Here is an 11,875-nt window from a genome sequence, read left to right as displayed (position 1 = left end):
CGGAAGGAGCGTGCGGCAAACCAGTCCCACCCTCCCCTTCCCTCAACCACTGTCTGTCCCACCTGTGACAGAGACTGTAATTCCTGTATTGGACTGTTCAGCCACCTAAGAACTCACTTTTAGAGTGGAAGCAAGTCTTCCTCGATTCCGAGGGACTGCCGATGATGATGGTATTTACGGGTAAACAGTGCCCAACTTCAGGCGTGGGGCAAATCTGTGGAAATCCAAGAGCTGGTGAGCGAGTAGCATCGTTCTGGCATTAGCTTCACGAAAATATAGAAACATAGAAACATAGAAAATAGGTGCAGGAGTAGGCCATTTGGCTCTTCGAGCCTGCACCAACATTCAATAAGATCATGGCTGATCATTCACCTCAGTACCCCTTTCCTGATTTCTCTCCATACCCCTTGATCCCGTTAGCAATAAGGGCCATATCTAACTCCCTCTTGAATACATCCAATGAACTGGCATTAACAACTCTCTGCGGCAGGGAATTCCACAGGTTAACAACTCTCTGAATGAAGAAATTTCTCCTCATCTCAGTCCTAAATGGCTTACCCCTTATCCTTAGACTATGTCCCCTGGTTCTGGACTTACCCAACAGCGGGAACATTCTTCCCGCATCTAACCTGTCCAGTCCCGTCAGAATTTTATATGTTTCTATGAGACCCCCTCTCATCCTTCTAAACTCCAGTGAATACAGGCCCAGTCGATCCAGTCTCTCCTCATATGTCAGTCCTGCCATCCCTGGAATCAGTCTGGTGAACCTTCGCTGCACTCCCTCAATAGCAAGAACGTCCTTCCTCAGATTCGGAGACCAAAACTGAACACAATATTCCAGGTGAGGCCTCACCAAGGCCCTGTACAACTGCATTAAGACCTCCCTGCTCTTATACTCAAATCCTCTAGCTATGAAGGCCAACATACCATTTGCCTTCTTCACCGCCTGCTGTACCTGCATGCCAACCTTCAATGACTGATGTACCATGACACCCAGGTCTCGCTGCCCCTCCCCTTTTCCTAATCTGCCGCCATTCAGATAATATTCTGCCTTCGTGTTTTTGTCCTCAAAGTGGATAACCTCACATTTATCCACATTATACTGCATCTGCCATGTATTTGCCCACTCGCCTAACCTGTCCAAGTCACTGTGCAGCCTTTTAGCATCCTCCTCACAGCTCACACCGCCACCCAGCTTAGTGTTGTCTGCAAACTTGGAGATATTACACTCAATTCCTTCATCCAAATCATTAATGTATATTGTAAATAGCTGGGGTCCCAGCACTGAGCCCTGCGGTACCCCACTAGTCATTGCCTGCCATTCTGAAAAGGACCCGTTTATCCCGACTCTCTGCTTCCTGTCTGCCAACCAGTTCTCTATCCACGTCAGTACATTACCCCCAATACCATGAGCTTTAATTTTGCACACTAATCTCTTGTGTGGGACCTTTTGAAAGTCCAAATACACCACATCCACCGGTTCTCCCTTGTCCACTCTACCAGTTACATCCTCAAACGGCCTCTCAGCCCTGGGACACGGATGTAATCTGAGCTCAGATACAAAACAAAAAACGACCGACCCTCTGACCCATTTTCCCTCCTTCCCCCACTCTCTCTCTAGGGTCTGTAAAGGCTTTAAGCATACAAGGTCTATTAGCATATGGAGGGAGCCATGGGAGAGCCTGGGTGCAGCCTCTGTGCAGTGCGTGTCTGTTTGCGGCACCTCAATCCTGTAGAACACTGTCAGCGCAACGGCCAAAGTGAATGTGGACATGGCCCCTTTAAGGAAACCGGCTGACCCGCATCCTTTTAATTGGCCGGGAACCTCGGAGGGCGGGCTTAGCCAGCCCAATCGGAGCAAATTCACCTGGAGGAGGTGGAATGAAGACGAGTGCGGGGTTTTGAGCCCACTCCAGCCGCACCGGACTCGCCATGGGTAGTGAAATGGAGGTGAGGGAGGGGCAAGCTGGTTGCCCAATTACAGGCCCAACTGACAGCTGCATCAGACAGGCCTTGGACGTCAATGGAGCGGAAAAGGGTAACCCCCCCCCCCTTTCCCTCCTCCCCCGACCCTCCCCTCTCCCTTCCCCTCTCCCATCCCCCACATCCTGCCCCTCCATCCCCTCCCCCTCTCTCCTTCCACTCTCCCCTCCTTCCACTCTCCCCTCCTTCCACTCTCCCCTCCTTCCCCCTTCTTCGCTCCCCCCTTCCCTCTTCCCCCTTCCTCCCTCCCCCCCTCTCTCTTCTCCACCCATCCCCCACACCCCACCCCTCCACCCCCTCCTCTCCCCTCCCCCCTCTCCTCTCCTTCCCCTCTCCCCTCCTTCCCCTCTCCCTCTCTCTCTCTTCCCTCCGCCCCCTCTCTTTCCCCACCATCTCTCTTCCCCTTCCCCCCCCTCTTCCCCCTTCCCTCGTCCCCCTTCCTCCCTCCCCGCCCCCTCTCTCTTCTCCACCCTTCCCCCACCCCCCAACCACCCTCTCTCTCTCTTTCCCCCCTCAGGGCCTTTAGTGCTCTCGGGTTGTTTCCTGAATCGTCCCTTTGTATTAATTCACATTCTCGCAGAGCGGCGGGTCTAAAAACAGGAACTGAGAGCAAAAACCTGTAGCTCCAGTTCTGATGAAAGGTCCACGCGCGAAACATGAACTCCTCCGGTCCCGACCGATGCTGCCAGACCCGCTGAGTGTTGCCAGTATTTTGTGTTTTTGCAGCAGAGACGGACAGCCCAATACCCCAGTTGGCAGGGGTGCCCCACCTTCCATTAGCTCGATTTGCGTCTCGCACACGTTTAAAGGTGGTGCCACAGTACATAGGAACAGGAGGCCATTCAGCCCCTCAAACCTGTTCCGCCATTCTGCGCCGAGTGTCTCACCTCCTGACTCCCCAAAGCCTTCCCACCATCCACAAGGCACAAGTCAGGAGTGTGATGGAATACTCTCCAGTTGCCTGGATGAGTTGCAGTTCCAACAACACTCAAGAAGCTCGACACCATCCAGGACAAAGCAGCCGCTTGATTGGCATCCCATCCACCACCTTCAACATTCACTCCCTCCACCACCGGCGCCCCCTGGCTGCAGTGTGTACCATCTACAAGATGCACTGCAGCAACTCGCCAAGGCTTCTTCGGCAGCACCTCCCAAACCCGCGACCTCTACCACCTAGAAGGACAAGGGCAGCAGGCGCATGGGAACACCACCACCTCCACGTTCCCCTCCCAGTCACACACCATCCTGACCTGGAAATATATCGGCCGTTCCTTCATCGTCGCTGGGTCACAATCCTGGAACTCCCTCCCTAACAGCACCTTCACCACACGGACTGCAGCGGTTCAAGAAGGCAGCTCACCACCACCTTCTCAAGGGGCAATTAGGGATGGGCAATAAATGCCAGCCTTGCCAGCAACGCCCACATCCCAGGAACAAATACAATAAAGAGTTGTATCCTGATTTCACTCTTGAACAGCCTAGCTTTAATTTTAAGATTACATCTCCTAGTTCTAGACTCCCCCCACCAGAGGAAATAGTTTTGCTTTGTATCTGCCCTATGGATTTTAAAGACCGCGATTAAATGGGTTTCAATACAATGACACCCTCGTATGAGATAAGGTTTGGATTGCTGGTCCCATTTAAAAAAAACTTGTTTCTAATTGGAACTAGGCCTAAAAATATTAAAAGCTATTTGAACAGGATTGAGCTGCAGTGTAATAAGCACCTTCTGCAGTTACCTGCCCGATAACCCATGGGGCTGGGTGTGATTCCAAGATCATTCCTGGATCTCGGACTAGGGGACAGAGCCTAAACATTAGAGCCAGGCCTTTCAGGGGTGAAGTTAGGAAACACTTCTACACACAAAGGGTGGCAGAAGTTTGGAACTCTCTTCCGCAAACGGCAATTGATCAATTGTTAATTGTGTATCTGTGATTGAGAGAGTTCTGTTAACCAAAGGTATTAAGGGTTATGGGATAAAGGTGGGTATATTGAGTTAGGTCACAGATCAGCCACGATCCCATTGAATGGCGGAACAGGCTCGAGGGGCTAAAATGGCCTCCTCCTGTTCCTATGTTTCATAGAATCATAGAATAGTACAGCACAGGAGGAGGCCATTCGGCCCATCGCGCTGCACCGAGTTCCTATCACCCAAGGTGACCTATACCCCACTTCCTGTATGTACCATTTGTCCTACCTGATAGGTCTGTTACCGTGAGGTGGTTGCCTGCCCTATTGTGCGCTCATTCTCCCTCTCCTCTCTCTACTCTCTCTACTCTCTCGGTCTCAGGATCTCATCTTCCCTTCTCCATCCCCTCTGCTTATTGGTTTCTTGTCTGTTTGATCTCACTGCGTCCCCTTCCTTTATCGTCTATCAAAGTGTCAGCCGTGGCTCAGTGGGTGGCACTCTCGCCTCTGGGTTCAAGTCCCACTCCAGGGACTTGAGCACAAAAACCTAGGCTGAGACTCCAGTGCAGTGCTGAGGGAGCGCCGCACTGTCGGAGGGGCAGTACTGAGGGAGCGCCGCACTGTCGGAGGGGCAGTACTGAGGGAGCGCCGCACTGTCGGAGGGGCAGTACTGAGGGAGCGCCGCACTGTCGGAGGGGCAGTACTGAGGGAGCGCCGCACTGTCGGAGGGGCAGTACTGAGGGAGCGCCGCACTGTCGGAGGGGCAGTACTGAGGGAGCGCCGCACTGTCGGAGGGGGCAGTACTGAGGGAGCGCCGCACTGTCGGAGGGGGCAGTACTGAGGGAGCGCCGCACTGTCGGAGGGGGCAGTGCTGAGGGAGCGCCGCACTGTCGGAGGGGCAGTACTGAGGGAGCGCCGCACTGTCGGAGGGGCAGTACTGAGGGAGTGCCGCACTGTCGGAGGGGCAGTACTGAGGGAGCGCCGCACTGTCGGAGGGGCAGTACTGAGGGAGCGCCGCACTGTCAGAGGGGCAATATTGAGGGAGTGCCGCACTGTCGGAGGGGGCAGTACTGAGGGAGCGCCGCACTGTCGGAGGGGCAGTACTGAGGGAGCGCCGCACTGTCGGAGGGGCAGTACTGAGGGAGTGCCGCACTGTCGGAGGGGCAGTACTGAGGGAGCGCCGCACTGTCGGAGGGGCAGTACTGAGGGAGCGCCGCACTGTCGGAGGGGCAGTACTGAGGGAGTGCCGCACTGTTGGATGTGCCATCGTTCGGATGAGACGTTAAACCGAGGCCCCGTCTGTTCTCACGGCACTATTTTGAAGAAGAGCAGGAGAGTTATCCCTGATGTCCTGGTCAATATTTTCCCCTCAATCAACATAACGGAAACAGGTAGTCATTATTGCATTGCTGCTTATGGTGCACAAATTGGCAGCCATGTTTACTACATTGCTGACTACAAAACAGAAACCATAGAGTTGGGGTTAAAGGTAGTTACTCAGACTGGCAAAAGGTGCTGCATCGGGATCGGTGCTGGGACCACCCCTTATTCATCATTTACATGAATGATTTGGACTCGAGAATCAGAAGTACAATTTCAATATTTACGGATGATACCAAATTGGTGGGGAAGGGAATGTAGTTAATGCAGAGAAGGACTACGGCAAATAACAAGAAGACATTATAAACTTGCAGAATGGGCATGAAATTGGCAAATTAACTTCATTATCGCTAACTGTGAGTTAGTAAATTGTTGTAGGAAGAATAAGGAGGCCACATACCCCTTGGAAAACAAGGGGCAGATATTGCCTCTTTCTGTAAGGCCTGTGGGCCGGTACGGACTGGCCGTCGAGTTTCCGCGGAGAGGCCGCCAGTTTGAAATTGACCTTCCTCAGTTTTGGAGCGGTGCCCAGGGACCGCTACTCCCGTTTTCCGCCGCGGTGCACATGCGCCGACCCCTTACCGACCAGCGGGGACCCCTTCCCGGGATTGCCCCGCGGGAAATTGGCCCTTTCCCGGAATCCATTAAACGTCGCGCCCTGGGCCGCTGAGCCGGTGGCGATGTTCCCCTTGCCGTGCGCGGCCACCCGCTTTCGCCCCGCGGCAGAAATTAGGCTGCGCCCCGTGAGGTGTCCGCGGTGCGATGGCAGCACCGGACTCGCGGGACGGTGACCAGGCCACAATCCGCCGGCGGGGGGCGGGGGGGGGGGAGAGAACGTAAAGGGGGAGGTGCACGATGCCATTCAGCGCCTCCCTCCGACTGACCGGGCCGGACTCGGAGTCCATTTCCGCCGGGACGCTTGCTGCGATGGTGGAGCCCGACACTCCCCTTCGGTGCCATTGACTCCGCCTCAGCACCCTGCTTCCCGGGGGGTGTGGGGGGGGGGGGGGGGATACATTGCAGGCTCGCCAAAGGCCCTAACGGAAGGGGAGGGGCTTTGGAACACGGCAGCACTACGCGTAGCGCTCCGACATTAGCCGTTAACGGAAGGGGAGGGCCCTTGGAAAGCAATGGCGCCGTGCGTAGCGCTCTGACCTTCGCCCGGGTAGCGCCCCCCCTAGAGGAAGCGGAGCGCCCAACATTGCCTTCCACTTAGTCTCCAGGGGCGGTGACCCCAATTCGGGTCGCCGGGCGCAGAAAGTCCCGCCCCGTGAGGGTTACTGCCCCCAAACGCGGCGCTCCCAGAATTCCACCCCCACCCTCCATGTGGTTTAATGTGTTTGACCAATTATTACACACGTGACTACAATAGGAAACAGAAACTCTTTTGCTTCTCACACACTGAATCATCAAGTCGAGGATATTTCATTCAGTGCGATCTAGCGCACCAAACACAGTGTGATTCCATATCTGCGATCTTTGAAAAGGTCACTAGACCGGGACGATCAGGGCGATATTATAAAACTTACACTCTCCTTCAATACAGCTTGCGCAGTGGGAGTGTCGGGTCCTGCCTGCTCCACTTTATTGCTATGTGGGTGGATCAGCTCCAAGGGTATAGACCCCACTGATTTGAACTGTAATGGATGCAGAGAACTTCACTATAAATCACCAGGCAATCTTCAAAGGCAGTGCCGCGTTCTGTGCAGAAGGCCAGGGAAAAGCAACTATTCTCCAGCGATGTTCTCGGTGAGCGATCAGCCCGGCGATGTGCCGGCGATGTGCCGAGAGTTGCGCTGGGCGATGTGTGGGCGATGATCTCGGCGATGTGAGCCGAAAGTTGTGCCAGCAATTTTCCAGCAATGTGCCAACCCAACTTTCCACTTTTCAGTTAAAATGGGCGATAGCAGGCCTTTTTGGGCGACACATGGGCACTAGCCCAGCGATGTGAAGTGGAAAATCTAGCCCTCGCTTTCCAACTCTACATTTCTCTTGTGTGGAATGAATATTGATACATTGCTCTGGGATACAACATGAAGCGGAGGGGAGTATATAAAGAGTCTGCTGTAATGTGATGGAACGCTATCTGAGAGACCTGTCACAGAAGCAGTCCAGCCTGCACTCACTCACAGTTGTACTTTGCTTCACTTGGGTCATGAAGAGAGAGTAGTCCCTCCTGTCTCACTCACTCTCTCAGACTCCCTGCCTCGCTCAGCCCTTCTTGGCCGCCCTCTCTCATCCCTTCTCCAGGATCATCATTTAATAAGTCTCCACAACCATATGCTAAAGCAGGTGTCCAATCTTTTGACCGCATGGGTTATACATGTGTGTATCATGGCACCTCGAGCCTGGTTATACATGTGGGTATCATGCACCTCGAGCCTGGTTATACATGTGGGTATCATGCACCCCGAGCCCGGTTATACATGTGGCTATCATGCACCTCGTGCCTGGTTATACATGTGGGTATCATGCACCTCGAGCCTAGTTATACATGTGGGTATCATGGCACTTTGAGCCCGGTGCAGGCCTTGATTTTCCGCTTTTGCAACATTTGAAATCGGGGTCAGGTGAGCAGCGATGGAACAGGGAGCGGGGGGAAGGGGAGGCGGTTAGAAGGGGGAGGAGGGGAAGGGAAGGGAAGGGAGAGGGAAGGGAAGAGGATGGGAGGTGGGGAGGCGGTGGTGGGGAAGATGGGTCAGGGCGGGGAGGGTGGGTGGGGGCGCAGAGAGGGGATGAGTGAGGATGGGACAGGGCGGGAAGGTCCGTGAGGGGAGGACGGGGAAGAGAATAGGGGGATAGGGCGGGGAGGGGAGGGAGTGGGGAAGAGGGAGGAAGGGGATGAGGATGGGCGGGGTGTCCTACCACTAGGTACCTGCCTCTCAAACGGCCATAGAAAATCCCCAGCCCTCCTCCAGCAGGGATGCCGGTCTCGCTGACCATCCCGTTGTGTTGAAATGACGGCGGGGACTGGGACTTGGGGAATCCGGCTGGTTTCTCTAGCTCCCCGCTGCAGGAAAATCAGAGAATGATTCAGGAGAGAAGGAGGCCATTCGGCCCATCGTGCCTATGCCAGCTCTTTGAACGAGCGATCCCATTAGTCCCACTCCCCTGTTCTTTCACCATAGTCAATGTAAAAGTTTCTATTTATCTAATTCCCCTTTTGAAAGTTACTATTGAATCTGCTCCCTTTCAGGCAGCGCGTTCCCGATCACAACAATTCGCTGCGTAAAATAATTTCTCCTCATCTCCCCCTCTGGTTCTTTTGCCGATTATCTTAAATCTTAGCTCTCTGGTTACCGACCCTCCTGCCACTGGAAACAGTTTCTCCCGATCTACTCTATCAAAACACCTCATAATTTTGAACACCTCGATTAACTCTCCCCTTAATCTTCTCTGCTCCAGGGAGAACAACCCCAGCTTCTCCAGTCTCTCCACGTACCTGAAGACCCTCATCCCTGGTACCATTCGAGTAAATCTCTTCCGCACCCTCTCTAAGGCCTTGACATCCTTCTAAAAGTATGGTGTCCAGAATTGGACACAATACTCCAAGCTAGGGTTTATCCAGTGTTTCATAAAGGTTCAGCATAACTTCCTTACTGTTGTATTCATAGAAACATAGAAACATAGAAAATAGGTGCAGGAGTAGGCCATTCGGCCCTTCGAGCCTGCACCACCATTCAATGAGTTCATGGCTGAACATGCAACTTCAGTACCTCAGTCCTGCTTTCTCGCCATACCCCTTGATCCCCCTAGTAGTAAGGGCTACATCTAACTCCTTTTTGAATATATTTAGTGAATTGGTCTCAACAACTTTCTGTGGTAGAGAATTCCACAGTTTCACCACTCTCTGGGTGAAGAAGTTTCTCAATGCCTCTATTAATAACACCAAAGATCCCATATACTTTTATCATGTCGTGCATCACCTTTCATGACCACCGGAGGTCTCAAAGCACTTTACAGCTAATGAAGTATTTTTTGGAGTGCAGTCACTGTTGTAATGTGGGAAACGCAGCAACCAACTTGCGCACAGCAAGCTCCCACAGACAGCAATGTGATAATGGCCAGATAATCTGTTTTTAGTGATGCTAATTTAGGGATAAATATTGGCCCCAGGACACCGGGGCGAACTTTACTTTTCTTCTTTGAAATAGTTGGGATCTTTCCCGTCCACCTGAGAGAGGAGACGGGGGCCTGGGTTTATCATCATCATCATAGGCAGTCTCTTGGAATCGAGGCTTCCAGTCCTGAAGTGAGTTCTCAGGTGGCTGAACACCACAGTCCCTGTCACAGGTGGGACAGATAGTTGTTGAGGGAAGGGGTGGGTGGGACTGGTTTGCCGCAGGCTCCTTCCGCTGCCTGCATTTGATTTCTGCATGCTCTCGGTGATGAGACTCGAGGTGCTCAGCGCCCTCCTGGATGCACTTCCTCCACTTAGGGCGGTCTTGGGCCAGGGACTTCCCAGGTGTCGGTGGGGATGTTGCACTTTATCAGGTTTAACGTCTCATCCGAAAGAAGACTACGCTACTCTTGGGCGAACTGTAAAGATTTACAATGCGTATGCTCAACTCAAGTCTCAGTGGCCTGAAGCCAGTGATTTATGGCTGTCTCCCTTTCACTCTGATGAAACATGGGTCTACTGGGATCAATGGCGGAAACCCGCAGCTAAGGATTACTTTGTAATGACGGCAGTCTATCAAACTGAAAGCTGTAAAAAAAAATAAGGCAGCACAAGACCTTGACATTGGCACTGACTCCCAGCTGAATTACATGAAGCCTTGCCAGAGCTTCAAACTACAGTTCCAAGCAAAGTTTGTCAGGGACGCTGTTTAAAATAAAGACACCAAAAAACGGGAACAGTAGCAGTGTGGTTAAGTTACGGGACGAGTAATCCAGAGGCCTGGACCAATACCCACCACAGCAGCACAGAGAATTTAAATTCCGTTAATGAAATAAAAATCTGGAATAAAAAGCTAGGATCAGTAACAGTGACCATGAAACTATCGGATTGTCGTAAAAACCCATCTGATTTACTAATGGCCTTACCCGGTCTGGCCTATAGGTGACTCCAGACCCACAGCAATGTGGTTGACTCTCAACTGCCCTCTGACATGGTCCAGCGAGACATTCAGTTGTAAACGACCGCTACGAGGAGCAGTAAGAATAATAAAACCGGACGGACCACCCGGCATTGACCTCGGCACCGTCTGCAGACACGACAACGGCACACCCAGCCCAGTCGACCCGGCAAAGTCCTCCTCACCAACAGCTGGGGACTTGTGCCAAAATTGGGAGAGCTGTCCCACAGACTGGTCAAGCAACAGCCCGACGTTGTCATACTCTCAGAATCATACCTGTCAGGCAATGTCCCAGACTCCTCCATCACCATCACTGGGTATGTCCAGAGGTGGCTGCACAGTGGTATGCAGTCGGGAGGGAGTGGCCCTGGGAGTCCTCAACAATGACTCTGGACCCCATGAAGTCTCATGGCTTTAGGTCAAACATGGGCAAGGAAACCTCCTGCTGATTGCCACCTACTGCCCTCCCTCAGCTGATCAATCAGTACTCCTCCATGTTGAACACCATTTGGAAGAAGCATTGAGAGTAGCAAGGGCACAGAATGTACTCTGGGTGGGGGACGTCAATGTCCAGCCCCAAGAGTGGCTGGGCAGCACCACAACTGACCGAGCTGGCCGAGTCCTGACGGACATAGCTGCCAGACTGGGCCTGCAGCAGGTGGTGAGAGAACCAACACGAGGGAAAAACTGACTTGACCTCGTCCTCTCCAATCTACTTGTCGCAGACACATCTGTCCATGACAGCATTGGTAGCAGTGACCACTGTACAGTCATTGTGGAGACCAAGTCCCATCTTCACATTAAGGACACCCTCCATCATGTTGTGTGGCACTACCACCGTGCTAAATGGGATAGATTCAGAACAGATCTAGCAGCTCAAAACTGGGCATCCATGAGGCGCTGTGGGCCATCAGCAGCAGCAGAATTGTTTTCCACCACAATCTGTAACCTCATGGACCGGCATATCCCTCACTCTACCTTTACCATCAAACCGGGGGACCAACCCGGGTTCAATGAGGAACATGCCAGGAGCAGCACCAGGCGTAACTAAAAATGAGGTGCCAACCTGGGGGAAGCTGCAACACAGGACTACATGCATGCTAAACAGCAGAAGCAGCATGCTATAGACAGAGCTAAGCGATCCCACAACCAACGGATCAGGTCATAGCTCTGCAGTCCTGCCCACATCCAGTCGTGAATGGTGGTGGACAATTAAACTAACGGGAAGAGGAGGCTCCATAACTATCTCCTCCTCAATGATGGCAGGGCCCAGCACGTGAGTGCCAAAGAACAGACTGAAGGGTTTGCAACCATCTTGAGCCAGAAGCGCTGAGTGGATGATCCATAACGGCCTCCTCCTGAGGTTCCCACGATCACAGAAGAGAGTTTTCAGCCAATTCGATCCACTCCACGAGATATCAAGAAACGGCTGAGTGCACTGGATACAGCAAAGGCTATGGGCTCCAACAACATCCCGGCTGTTGTGTTGAAGACTTGTGCTCCAGAATTAGCCCCGACTCTAGCCA

The sequence above is a fragment of the Pristiophorus japonicus genome, chromosome 15 (genome assembly GCF_044704955.1).
Source record: "Pristiophorus japonicus isolate sPriJap1 chromosome 15, sPriJap1.hap1, whole genome shotgun sequence".
NCBI classification, from domain to species: domain Eukaryota; kingdom Metazoa; phylum Chordata; class Chondrichthyes; family Pristiophoridae; genus Pristiophorus; species Pristiophorus japonicus.
This window is presented reverse-complemented; position numbering follows the sequence as displayed.